The sequence below is a fragment of the Chlamydotis macqueenii genome, chromosome 9 (assembly GCF_036417535.1).
Source record: "Chlamydotis macqueenii isolate bChlMac1 chromosome 9, bChlMac1.mat, whole genome shotgun sequence".
Taxonomy (NCBI): Eukaryota; Metazoa; Chordata; class Aves; order Otidiformes; family Otididae; genus Chlamydotis; species Chlamydotis macqueenii.
The window spans coordinates 10,404,953-10,417,814 of record NC_141564.1 but is presented as its reverse complement, the minus strand read 5'-3'; the positions used below and the strand labels follow the sequence as shown (position 1 = coordinate 10,417,814).

Sequence of the window (12,862 nt, the reverse complement as noted above, 5' to 3'; positions counted from 1 at the left end):
GAGGCAGGCAGCGTGAGCGCAAAGTTTTTATAAGTCTGCTCTTGGGAGTGATGATGAAACCCTTTCTCCTCCCTCTTTTTCTTTGTGCGCCGAGGGAACTTTAAAGTCGCAGGAAGCTAGTGCTGGCTTGCAGGGAGCAGGTGGGAATGGGGGCTCACCAAACTCGGCTGGTTTGGGGATGGGGGTCGCAGAGCTGCAAGGATGCTTACCCACCCGTGGGGGACACCCAGCACCCCAATCCCTCACTCGCTCCTGCAGCGGCTCCCCTCTGCTGTGCTCGCATCTGAGGCTGGACAAGGCACCGGCAGCGCAGCCTTCCCACAGGGAAAGCGATTGGGGTTTTAATGCGGGTCCCCCTGAAGGGGCGAGAGGAAGGGGAGGCACCTTTCAGCAAACTGAGATTTAGCTGCAAGGTGGTGGGAGGGGGAGAAGTTGGGGAGCCAGAAGGAGAAATCCCTCCCTGGAGTTAGTGGTTACAGAGGAAAAAAAAAAAAAAACCTTCTGCTTCTGTCTCTGCATTTGTGAAGCTCCTGAGCGCTGTTTTTTCACTAATACCTCTCCAGGGCTTTGTTTATGCAAAGCACTGATTTGTTTTGCAGTCTCCTCACAGGGAGGAAAAGTGTCAGAGGGAAAAGGCCAGGTTGGTCCCAGCTGAGATGAAGTCAGCTTCAACTATTTTATCAAAATTGTTGCCTTTCCCTGCCTAAAGCAGGGGGAGGGAGAGAGGTGGGAGGGAGAGAGGTGGGGGGGACCCCATGGGAAGTGGTGGGTGCCCTCAACCTGGAGAAACCAAATCCCAGCTCCTGAACCCATGGGAGAGCTGGTGGGTCCCTACGTATGCCCGGGTGTCATGCCGAGGAACCAAACCGCGTGCTCCGTAGACACCCACCGACACCCCTGCCCTGCCCGGGCACCCGCCGGGGCCGTCGCCACGAGAGGGTGCATGGCACCCATGGGAGAGGCTCCCGGGCGCTCCCTTCCTCACGCCTCACCCACGCCGTCCCATGCTGGGAACCCCAGGCTAGGCTCTTTGGGCTCCAGCACTGGTCTGACCAGGCATAGGGCTTGAAAGCAGAAGGAAAATTAGCGTTGCCAAGATAAAGAGAGTTACTTTTGGCTGTCAGCTTCCTAATTCCCTAACCCTCTCCCAGGGACAGGTGAGTCTCACTGGCCTGTGCGTGGGGAAAAAAAGGCATCACATTTTCCCACGTCTCTTTTTCTACTCCGATCCCCCAGTTTGCTAGATCTGGGGTCAAGATGCAATGTGGAAAGACCCCTTTCGGCCACCAGAGTTAGCTGAGCCCTTTTATCTGACATTCAATGGCGAGAGAGAGAGAGTTTCAGCCTCACCGATAGAAAAGCTCAAGCAAGCAAACATCTTCTCTCCTTGTCTCCCATCCTCCCCGCCAACCCGATGTGCAGCTGAGCTCATTTTCTCCTGACCCGCTCACTAACGTCCCTGTCTTCAGTTTATTCTGCAGAGCCCTGTGACGCTCACTTTGTTATAACAACCACCTCTACACAGCAGCTGTTTCAGCCACTAACTTCAGCCTTTCCGTACAAATTTGTCTCTTTGCAGCAAAACATACCGGGGAGCAGGCGCGGTGCCTGACAACCCAGGAACGTCCCTGCCCTGACGCCGCATCCCACGGATGGGGTTGGAAACCCCACGCTGGTGGGGTTAATAACCCCTCCAAGGGGAAGCAAAAGGCAGCGGTGAGTTAAAAGGGAATCTGGGCTCTCTGCATGCAGCTTCTGGTAAACACCCCCGTGGGCTGCACATCACTGCCCCACGGGGATGTGGGTCCTTGGTGGGAAATGACCACGGGTCCCAGCTGGCCGAGGAAGGGGTAGGGGCTGGGGCGGCCTCTGATGTGCTCTGAACCAAAGGACCCGGGTCTCCAGGCAGCACTGTGCTCCCCGGGTCCGGCCACTCCCCAGAAAACCCCTGACAGATCTCAGAGGGATGTCCCAGAGGGGATGATGTGCTGGAGGGCAGGAAGAAATCACAGTGGGAAGCCACACTGCTGTTGTATTTCTCATCCTGCAGCTCTTGCAACAGGTAATGCAAGAAAACACCTGCTTCCCGCCCGGCTGTGAGCCACGTACCGCGCTGGGGACCTCCGCACCGGGCTGCTTACCCCCGCCACGCGGTGCCTGGGTCTACTCTCCCATGAATAAGCTTCCAGTGAACATTTTTCCCAAGCAGAAGCACTGCCCAAGCCTTGGCAGCTTATATAGCTGTAGTAAATAATACAATACAAACTGACAAATCTGAATTTTAAAGTCCAGCCGTGGTGGTTTCAGTTATTAAAGACAGGCACAATTCAAGGATGCACCCAGCACTTGGAGTGCTGCAGCAGTTCCAAGAGGTTCCCTGTGGCCAGCACAGCTGCTTTGTCCTGCAGGAAAGGCAAAGGGCTATGCCGAGCCAGGTCCACCTAGACAGGACCATTGCAGAGCACTACTGACATCTCCCACGCTTCTGTCCCGCTCAAAGGGAAATTCCAGCCCTTGGACACAAATTCAGCTCCTGTAGGCACAGCTCTAGCTTTCTGACACTGACATTGCTTTTAAATTACAGACCTTAGACAACAGATTGTGCAACAGGAGCAACAAAATCTGATGCACACTAAAAAAAAAATAGGACTCTTGCCTCTTTTTGAGGATTCTCCGCTGTGTTTTCATTCCCTCAGGGTTACAGCCTTGGCAAGGAACGGTTCGGCCCACAGATGAGCGCACAGAAGGAAAATGATTTACAGCGGCGCTGACAAGGGGAGGGGAATTTGGTTTCAAATTCTTCTCATTGCGCTTTGTTAGGGTGATATGGTTGATGTTAAGTGCCTGGCAGGAAAGATCAGACATCGACAGGGTTTTGTTCATTTTACACGGCTCCTGGGGCTGCATTTCTTTTTCAGCCTTTGAAATGAGTTCCTCCTACAGCAGTCACACTCCCCTGGCCAAGATGTTGGCTAGAAGGACCTTGCTACCGCTGAGTGGGAACCACCTGCTTCAACCAGCGAAGCTGAATCAGGCCCGCAGCTCTCCATGTACACCAGCAGTTCACCCTCTGCCCCACCATCTTCCCTCATCCAAAGCAAGCAATCAACTGCAATGTGCCCACCAGGCATGTATCCCACAGGGAGACCAAACTTACACCACTGTAGCCATGCAGGAACTGAAGCAGGTCCCTCTTTGCTACCCAGGGATGCTCATCTTGTTCACAGAACATCAGCGCCCTCACAAGCCACTTTTCTTATGCTGGGAAGGAGACTGGGTCAAACTCTTCCAGCATGACCACAGCTCTTCTCTTTCCCTGCATGATCCTCCTTACTTCTTTCCACCAAGAAAGGGTAAGGACCAGACTAGCTCTGCTTTTCCACCTGGTTTCAATTTGGCAGGTACTGAAGCATCTCAGTTTTCCTCCACAGTATCCACAAGCCATTCTTCTCAATGATCTTTTGCCCACTGGGCTTTAAAATGCAATGCATACCCACCACCATTGAATCAGAATATCTTGATTTGGAAGGAACCCATAAGGATCATCGAGTCCAACTAGGACTCAACTAGGAAGATCTTAATGGCCCCTGGGAAGACTTGTTACTAGAAGAAGAGACACTGCTGTCCCCATCCCAGAATGGAAGATTGTTTCCCAGTGTGCGATGCATGCACAGCAGGACAGTCCCTGCTACATTTGAAGCTGGACCAGCAGATCCAGGGTATTTCTTTCCCAGCAGCCTCCCTGTCAGTGGCTTTGGGCTGAGAACTGGACTTTTGCAGCCAATATGTCATTTCACACAGACCCACTTGAAGCACCATCCATGGTCTAGAGCCAGGCAGCCCCGGCCCCAAGGGAACAATGGGCCAAGGAACTCATTTTCCCCATCTTGGAGCTGGTAAAATGTGAACTGCATGGTCAAAAGCTATTTCCCCAGATCCAAAGGTGTGGATCTAGAATACCCAGCTGCCTTCCAAACTCTTTGGTGGCTTCATGTGATCCAGCAATAACGGGGAAGCACATAGCAAGCCTATATGCATCCCCCAGAATGGGAAATCCACTGTTGTTGGATAAAACTAGAAACCGAAGCTCAGGACCCTCTGGCTCAGCAGAAGAAGGGAGTGAGATGTGACCCAAGTGAAATTCTGGTCTTTTCAGACACAGCAGCAATGAAAATCCTACCACAGGCATCAGCCAAGGGAGGAGATGTGATGGACAGACACTTAGGGAGACACATTGTGTTGGGAAGACCTGGGGAGGCCCTGCAAGAGAGAGGAAGGAACAGCAGCAGGATCAGAGCCCTGCACACAGCTCGCCACGAGAGCAGCCCTGGAGGTTATCGCCCGGGATGTGCTGGGTCTCCCGCAAGCAGCGTTAGGAAGAGAGAGAAAGGTGACCCCTGTATTTACTTGGGAGCCTTGCACAGCTTAAAACCAAGCTTCTTGGAGCTGTGTGACCCCCAGTTTACTTGCTGCACATGCATACCAGGACAGCACAAGCTTCTGTAGAAGCAAATACAAAGCCCTCCCCACCCGCTGCAAGGCTCCTGGGGGGTTTCAGTACAAACATCGCTCTGAGAGTGTGGGACTGAAAACTGCGTGGGCTCTGAAAGCCTCTGCGTTACCAGAGACAGTCCCTGGGGTTCCAGACCAGCGCGCCAAACCCACCCCCTGGAAACACCATGGATTCTTCAGGGTTGGTGGTGTTGCACAGCAGGGGACGGGGCGGGCGGCGTGCACCAGCGGTTCCTGCCAATGCCTGTGGTTGCAATGGGAATTACAGACCATGACAGGCTGGGTTTAATTTACCGGCAACGTATATTTGATCTGGAGCAGAAATACTGGTCAGAGGGAGGTAACACAGCCATACCTGAAGAACAGGCTTGGCTGGCTCACAGCCCGACCTGCTCCTGGGATGGAGAGCGAGGGGAAGGTGGTTCACTGGCACCCGAGAAGGTGGTCCAGCCCTCGGAGAGAGGGCACCCCGGTCCCCACGGCAGAGAGGCATGTACAGAAGAGCTTTCGAGACAAGCAACATTCGAGCCCCAGAGCGGAACGTGACGCTGCCTACCCTCCATCTGAGGCCACGCCAGCCCCTCAGGGAAGCCAGCCGTGCCCAGAGATTATGAGTGAGGTCAAGGCAGGGGGGCAGAGCATGTAATTTACACCGAAGATGATGGCAGAGGTCCGTGTCAGCATTAAACCATCCCTCCCATGACTGGCTGCCCATAACCAGCTAAGCTGAAGCAGAGGATATTTGTCTGCGCTGGTGAGTAATAAATACATCAAGCAGCTCTGTGGTGCTCTCCATGCCATACGCAAACCCAGTCGATCAAACCTCTTGCAGGGCAAGGGCAGGAGAGAGGCGCGTTCCCAAGGAACCAACAGGAAGGCAAGTTTTGTGGGGCTGCAATTGCACCGCCGGGTGAGCGCAGAGCCTGGAAAGTGGGAGACTGAGTTTGGCAGGATGAGTCTTTAAGAGGAGCAGAGAGGAAAGCGGAAAGCTTCTTCACTTTTAGAAGCGCTACAAGTGATCAGGGATGCAGAGGAGGTGTTTCTAAACGAGCCCTGGTGGTGCTTTATGTCACGTCTCAAACAGCCACATTCTTTTCCTCTGCCTTCTCTGATCTAAGTAACTCTTGTTTATAATTAAGCCACTTAGAATCATAGAATGGTTAGGGTTGAAAGGGACCTTCAAAGGTAATCTAGTCCAACCCCCCTGCAAGGAGCAGGGACATCCCTGACTAGGTCAGGTTGCTCAGAGCCTCATCCAGCCTGGCCTTGAACGTTTCCGGAGATGGGGCCTCCATCACCTTTCTGGGCAACCTGTTCCAGTGTTCTATAACTCGCATCGTAAAAAATTTTTTCCTAATTTCTAATCTAAATCTACCCCCCTCTATTTTAAAACCATTACCTCTCGTCCTATCGCAACAGGCCCTACTAAACAGCCTTTCCCCATCTTTCTTGTAGGCCCCCTTGAGGTACTGGAAGACCGCTATCAGGTCTCCCCGGAGCCTCCTCTTCTCCAGGCTGAACAGCCCCAACTCTCTCAGCCTGTCCTCATAAGAGAGGTGCTCCAGCCCTTTTATCATCTTTGTGGCCCTCCTCTGGACCTTCTCCAACTGGTCCATGTCCTTCTTGTGTTGGGGGCTCCAGAACTGGACACAGTACTCCAGGTGGGGTCTCACCAGGGCAGAGTAGAGGGGCAGAATCACCTCCCTCGACCTGCTGGCCACGCTCCTCTTGATGCAGCCCAGGATGCGCCGCAAGGGCGCATGGCCTGCTCATGTTAAGCTTCTCATCCACCAGCACTCCCAAGTCCTTCTCCTCAGAGCTGCTCTCAATCCATTCCCCGCCCAGCCTGTATTTGTGCCTGGGATTGCCACGACCCAGATGCAGGACCTTGCACTTGGCCTGGTTGAACTTCATGAGGTTGGCACGGGCCCACCTCTCCAGCCTGTCAAGGTCCCTCTGGATGGCATCCCTCCCTTCCAGCGTGTCGACGGCACCACACAACTTGGTGTCATCGGCGAACTTGCTGAGGGTGCACTCTATCCCACTGTCCATGTCGCCGACAAAGATGTTGAACAGGGCCGGGCCCAGCACGGACCCCTGAGGGACGCCACTCGTGACCAGTCTCCACATGGACATTGAGCCACTGACCACCACTCTCTGAGTGCGGCCATCCAGCCAACTCCTTATCCACCGAGTGGTCCGTCCATCAAACCCATGTCTCTCTAGTTTAGAGAGAAGGATGTCGTGCGGGACAGTGTCAAAAGCTTTGCACAAGTCCAGGTAGATGATGTCAGTTGCTCGTCCCTTGTCCACAGATGCCGTCACCCCGTCATAGAAGGCCACCAAATTGGTCAGGCACGATCTGCCCTTGGTGAAGCCCTGTTGGCTGTCACCAACCACCTCCTTGCTCTCCATGTGCCATAGCATGGTTTCCAGGAGAATCTGCTCCATGACCTTGCCAGGCACAGAGGTGAGGCTGACCAGCCTGTAGTTACCTGGGTCTTCCTTATTCCCCTTTTTAAAAATTGGGGTTATGTTCCCTCTCTTCCAGTCATCGGGGATCTCCCCAGACCGCCACGACTTCTCAAATATGATGGCCAGTGGCTTGGCAACTTCATCCGCCAGTTCCCTCAGGACCCGAGGATGGATCTCATCAGGACCCATGGACTTGTGCACCTTCAGGTTCCTTAGATGATCCCGAACCTGCGACTTGACTTTCACCATCAACCGAGTCTCTGCCACAATATATCACAGGCTCTTCAGTTACACTGGAGACGACCCAACGCGTGGATTGTTTCATTGGGTCGCCATCAGGCCAGCCGCCCCTTTGGCTTTCTCCTTCCTCTGTAAGAGCTTTTGGGGATGCCAGCCCCCAGGTAGGGCCTTTTCCTCAGCATGTTCCAGAGAAGAAACCCCGATGGCTGGTAAAAGGAGGAGATGAGATATTGGAATTAAGACTATTTATTCCACACACTCCCCCCAGTTACTGTCGTTTGCCCGCACAATAAGTGTTGCCCCACCATAAACCAGAGCAATCGCAGGGATGGAAGATGATGCGCATTGCTCAGAGCCGTGCGGGTGCTGTGAGTACCAGGGGTCAGCACCCAGCAGGGTTGTGCCAGGGGGAACCCTGCAACCTTCACACCTTCCATCCCTCACCCCAAAGCCCTCTGAGTACAGTACCCAAAATAACCCGATGTTTGTAGTCGGGCCAGAGCCCTGGCCTTTGCTGCAGGATGTGTTCTGCAAACCCAGAACAAAGAGACAGACCTTGCCTGGAAGGATTTGCAATCTAAAGCATCAGTATCCTGTAGTAAAAGCAATTAAATGAGGCAGACAAGGATCTGGCTGTGCCATTCAAAGCAGGGTTGCATTTCCTTGAAATTGCTTCAAGAGATCATGACGAGACACAGTCTAATTTAACTCTGCCCACTGCCAATAAACTTTACAGTCAGTAAATATTTCAGGATCAGTGCCCCTGAGCAAGACTTCTGCAGCCTAGAAAAGCAGAAAATAAAATATTTTTGTAAAATTCCTGAACCTTGATTCCTCCATAGACCTACATACCCAGGAGAGAGGGAGTTTTCCAGGCTCTCCTGTGTCTTGAAATAGTTTGCAAGGGCAGCTCTGCTATTTCACACACAAAAAAGACTGCATCCAGCAGCACCAAAACCTGCTGCTGCTTGTAGGAATGTTGTTAAATCCCTGGTAGCAGGTCTACAGAGATGCCCCATCCCTGGAAATGTTCAAGGCCAGGTTGGATGAGGCTCTGAGCAACCTGATCTAGTTGGGGATGTACCTGCTCCTTGCAGGGGGGTTGGACTAGATACCCTTTGAAGGTCCCTTTCAACCTTAACCATTCTATGATTCTATGATTCTAAGGGGTGAGGGGGAGATGTGCGACCAAATCAGACCCTAAGCAGCTCAAGGAGGCTCCTATCTGGAAGGATATCCCGGGCCCCAGCTGCTGGCAGGTGGCACATCCCAGCACAGGGGACGAGGAGGTGACATCTCAGCATCACCCACCTCAACAACTGCTCTCAGTTGGGTGCAACCCAGAAGCACCTGCCCCCCTCCAGGAAAAAGAGCTGGTGGAGGGCTCACATTTCAGCCTCCTCCTTCTGTTGTGAAAGTCTGGCAGGTGACGTGCGAGATGCATCACCGTGAGTGACACAGCAGCATCCGCTTACCTTATTCACTCCTGCTGATGAGTCTCTGCTCTCTGACGGACAAGGGATCAGCATGACTACAGAATCACCACAAACACCACAGGAAGGGGCAGAAGGGCCAAGATGGTCTTTGTGGTTTCAGAGATGGGGAGACCCATGTGCCCATATCAGTCACACGCCACTGGAAATCTTCACTTCCTCAAAGAGCTGATGCTTGTCGGATACACAGACCTTTTACCCTGGAAATTATTTTATTTGGCTGTTCTGTCACCTGTGAAAGATCTCAGAGTGCTCTAGCAGCCACCGTTTGAATGGAAATTAAAAAAAAAAAATACACAAAAAAGCTTTAATGACTATTACCCCAGTACATAAAAGGCACTAATCCAAATGTGTTATAATCGTGGCTCTGATTTGATCCCTCCTGAAGTTGTGGTAAGGGCAGCTGAACCACAAAGTTTGGATGCTTGTCTACTTCTCCCTGGAAAAAAAGGTTAAATTAAATTTTAAAAGGATAAAAGAGTGAATTCAGGACGTCTTATTCCACAGGACTGTACTCATACCACTGCAAGTCCTGAAGCTCTGGGTACCGTTAAATGTGGCATGAGAGTTACGTGTTTGCAATGAAAATGGTTCAGTCTCCACTAATATGCAGCAAAATATTTTTATTATACTATATATTGACTTATTTAATGATGACAGCAACAAGAATGTCAATAAAGTTGCATAATCATCTATTTTTTTTTTCCAACTACTTTGAAGTTTCATAAAAACTCCTTGTTTGGTTTGGAGTCTTCCAAATTTCCCTGATACCATCAGAGTGTGCGCGTGCGGTTTGGCTGTAACAGTGAAAGGGTCAATCCACAAAATGAAACAGCCTGAATTTCAATAAGCAGCAAACCAAAAACAAACCAATAAAACTTGTTCTCCTCACGCTGGACACGAGGCAGAGGCGGTTGTGAGTAAGACGCCGAGATTTGGCAGTCACCAACCCCTGCTGACATGTGTTTTATAGAGCTCTACTGGAAATTGGTTTTGACAGAAACGTTTTTGCGTGCCTAAAGCAGTTCAGATCTTTTAATTCTCCTCCTCCAGAGAGGCTTTCCCAGGAGAGACTGCTGCTGCATGCTCTTTACGTCCCCATGTGAAATACCTTTGCAGGGTGCCTCTTCCCATAGGGTTCACCCCAGCATTGATATTTAGCACCTAGAAGCCCAAAATTAAGGTGCAGCCTTGGCCATATGTAGCACTGGACCTCGCTGTTGGCAGCTCCCACTCCATCTTCAACCCGAGAAGAGGAGCTGGGCGTCACCCAGGGCAGGATGGAAAGTTGAGATGTCCGTCACACAAGAAGTGCTGGAAACTTTCTGTTTGGAGAAGCTGGAATAAAAACAGCAAGAAGGTTTTTTGATCACTACAAGATCCTCTCCGAACTCTGAATGAGCAGGAGGGAAGGGCTGATTCTGAGCTAGTATCAGCATTAGCCATTTCAAGTTAAAATGTATTTGTTTTCCTTGGAAGCAGCATGTCGAACTGGAACAATGGCTGGAACGGACATTTTGCAAGGAAAGATTTTGTTTCATCTTGAAAGGCTGAAACACCTTGAAATATTTTCCAATGGAAATGACATTTTGTTTCTGTTGATGCACATGGGAATCATCCCATCACAGTTTCCATCCTCCTCCAGCCACTCCCACTTCAGCCTGAGAGACCCAAGGAAACGCTGAACACACACACACAGGATGGACCGAGAGGGACGGAGAGCCATCCAACCATCCTGTCCAGGGTGATGGAGAGCAACCCAAGGAGTGACCATGGGCACAGCTCGTGAAAAAAAAAAAAATGTTTTTAATAGAGAAAATTGAGGGGCAAGACATCCAGTGAAATCTGTTTTAGTCTGCATTAGTGAATTATGAGAGGAGCCATAATACCTCGAGGGTATTCCCTTCGAGGGAACGTGAACAAATAAATAATCCACCTATCATCTAAATGGGCTATGAAGAAGAAAAAAAAGTAGGTACTACAATGTGGCAAGACCTCTCATGAGGTCTTCATGAAATAGGTAAACAGGAGACCCAGGAACAGGTTTTTAAGCTCTTGATTTCTATCTGACTGGAACATTGGTGTAAGGCTGCTAAAGGTGGAGAGATACTGTTTGAATGTTTGTGCAGGTACCAGAGGAGCAATGGAAAAAAAAAGAAGTAAAAAATCCTGTCAGTTTTCCATAAAGAAGTGGAGAAAAAAAAGTAAAATGTAATAATTGAGAAATCAGAGTCCTGCTTTGTTGTAATCTCAGATTTCTCATACCTGGAGAGCCTGAGAAACCTCAAACCACTCCCATCCCGAATTAAAAAGATAAAAAGGCCCATTCTTGAAAAGCTTCATCAACAGAGGAAAGTTTCAAGCTCAGGTTGGCTGCAAGACTTCCCTTTCACGATTTCAAAACATTTCCTTTAGATCATGGCTTTTTTGGGACTATGGGATTAGCTCTCATTCTTAAACAATCATTTCAGATTGTTCAGATTGTAAACTGCTGTTTTTTCCTTTAGTAAACAGGCTGATGATTCTGAAACTTTTTTTTTTTCCCCACATTTGAAATGACTGTGAAAAGTTTTGGTTTTGAAGCAAAATGTGCCCCCACTTTTTTTTTTTTATTTTTTTTTTTTTAAATACAAGAGGAAGAAAGCTTTCACAGTCAAACTGATTGGAAACAGGATCCTTTCTTTCATGTTCTCCTTTATTTTGTGAGGACAAACTAAGGGGTTCCCAGAGGTGCCTCAAGCTGGGGAGATGCTTGGGATCTCTTGCTACAGGTTCAAAACCAGCCTGTTCACACACAGCCAGCACCTTCCTCTCTTTAGCGACCACTTCTCTCCATCCGGATGCTCTGCATGAACACTGATGGCAGCAAGCGTGGTGTGACTCCATGGAGAGAGCATCAGAGCTGGGGTTTGCCAGAGTGGTGGACTCAAGCCTGGCATGCTGCTGTCCTCAGTGCACTCCTGAAGAACCACACATTGAAGTCACAGCCGGGTTTCTTTTCCCGCTTTCATTTTCCTTTTCTAACCACAGGACCAAGGTTTTGGTCAGCATCTGACGTTCTTGATACCCCTGAGAGAAGAAGCTGCCTCAAGTCTTCCCTGAAAAACACGTCAGTTGCAGTGAGTGAGGTCACCCTCCTACATCCCTCCAAGAACAGCCTGATGGAGAAAATGCTTTTGTTCCCAGACGGCCTCGTGCACCACCATCCCCACTGCGGCGGGGCTGGCGGAGGGAGGGACTCACCCACTGCAACTTTGGACCAAGTCCAGCAAACACAGTCCTCTCCCTCGTGTGTTTCGGCATTACCAGGCAAGATTATGTTTAACATCAGCGGAGAAACCTGACTATTTATAGCTACTCCGAAAAGAGTAACAATCATTGACTGACTTACAAACAAGGAAGCAGAGGATCAAGAAATAAACGCATCTGGTGAAGAGCTGTCAGCTCTGATGGTCCTCGCAGCATGCCTTCACGCTTCACTGGTGCTTGCTGCAGAGCCATCCCATCAGAGGACTGATTGACTTCTCAGCCACATACGCCTCTGCCACGGCTGCTTGACTTCACCCTAAAAATGAAAATAAATGTTTATTTGTTTACAGGGAAATCAGTAAATTGTTCTGACAGCCACGATGGACCACTCCTACCTAAAAGAAATCCTTTGTCCAAGACAGATAACATGTTCCTGATGGGGCTGAATTTTCTCACCTGAGAAATTAATTGTTTTGAATCAGGAACACAGTGTTCCTAGTCTGTATCTGACAGCTGCGGCTGAACATTAGGTAAAGGACCTGCCATTAGGTTTGAATACAAGAGCAAAAGACATGGCTGAGATCCTAGTGAGATGACCATACTGGTTGGCTGCACAGAGACCCTGCTCCAGCTCTCTGACATCCCAACACAGAGCTGGGAGCTTGAGGAACCCTAAGGGGAGGTATGCTCCACTATAAAAAGGATGTAGTCAATAGTGGTCCACTGAACATCACCCAAAGGCAACCATTTCAAGAATGAGTTGACAGCTCATGGAGCAAGTTACCTGTTTTCCCTTGGAAGTGGCATTTTAAGTAGTTTCCCTGCACCCTCAACAAAAGGAGAGGTACAGGAGATAATGTTCTTTAGAGAAGAAAGTCCTTTGTGCTCCACAT

General features: G+C 50.1%; 1 long non-coding RNA gene across 1 annotated transcript; it reads right to left on the bottom strand.

The window, feature by feature from the left end:
- Positions 1-9,089: 9,089 nt before the first annotated feature.
- On the bottom strand, positions 9,090-12,307 carry LOC147599682 (uncharacterized). The gene is made up of 3 exons (XR_015259437.1): positions 12,112-12,307; positions 9,832-10,058; positions 9,090-9,159 (listed from the first exon to the last, which is right to left on the bottom strand). It is a non-coding gene; the product is annotated as an uncharacterized LOC147599682 (long non-coding RNA).
- Positions 12,308-12,862: the final 555 nt, after the last annotated feature.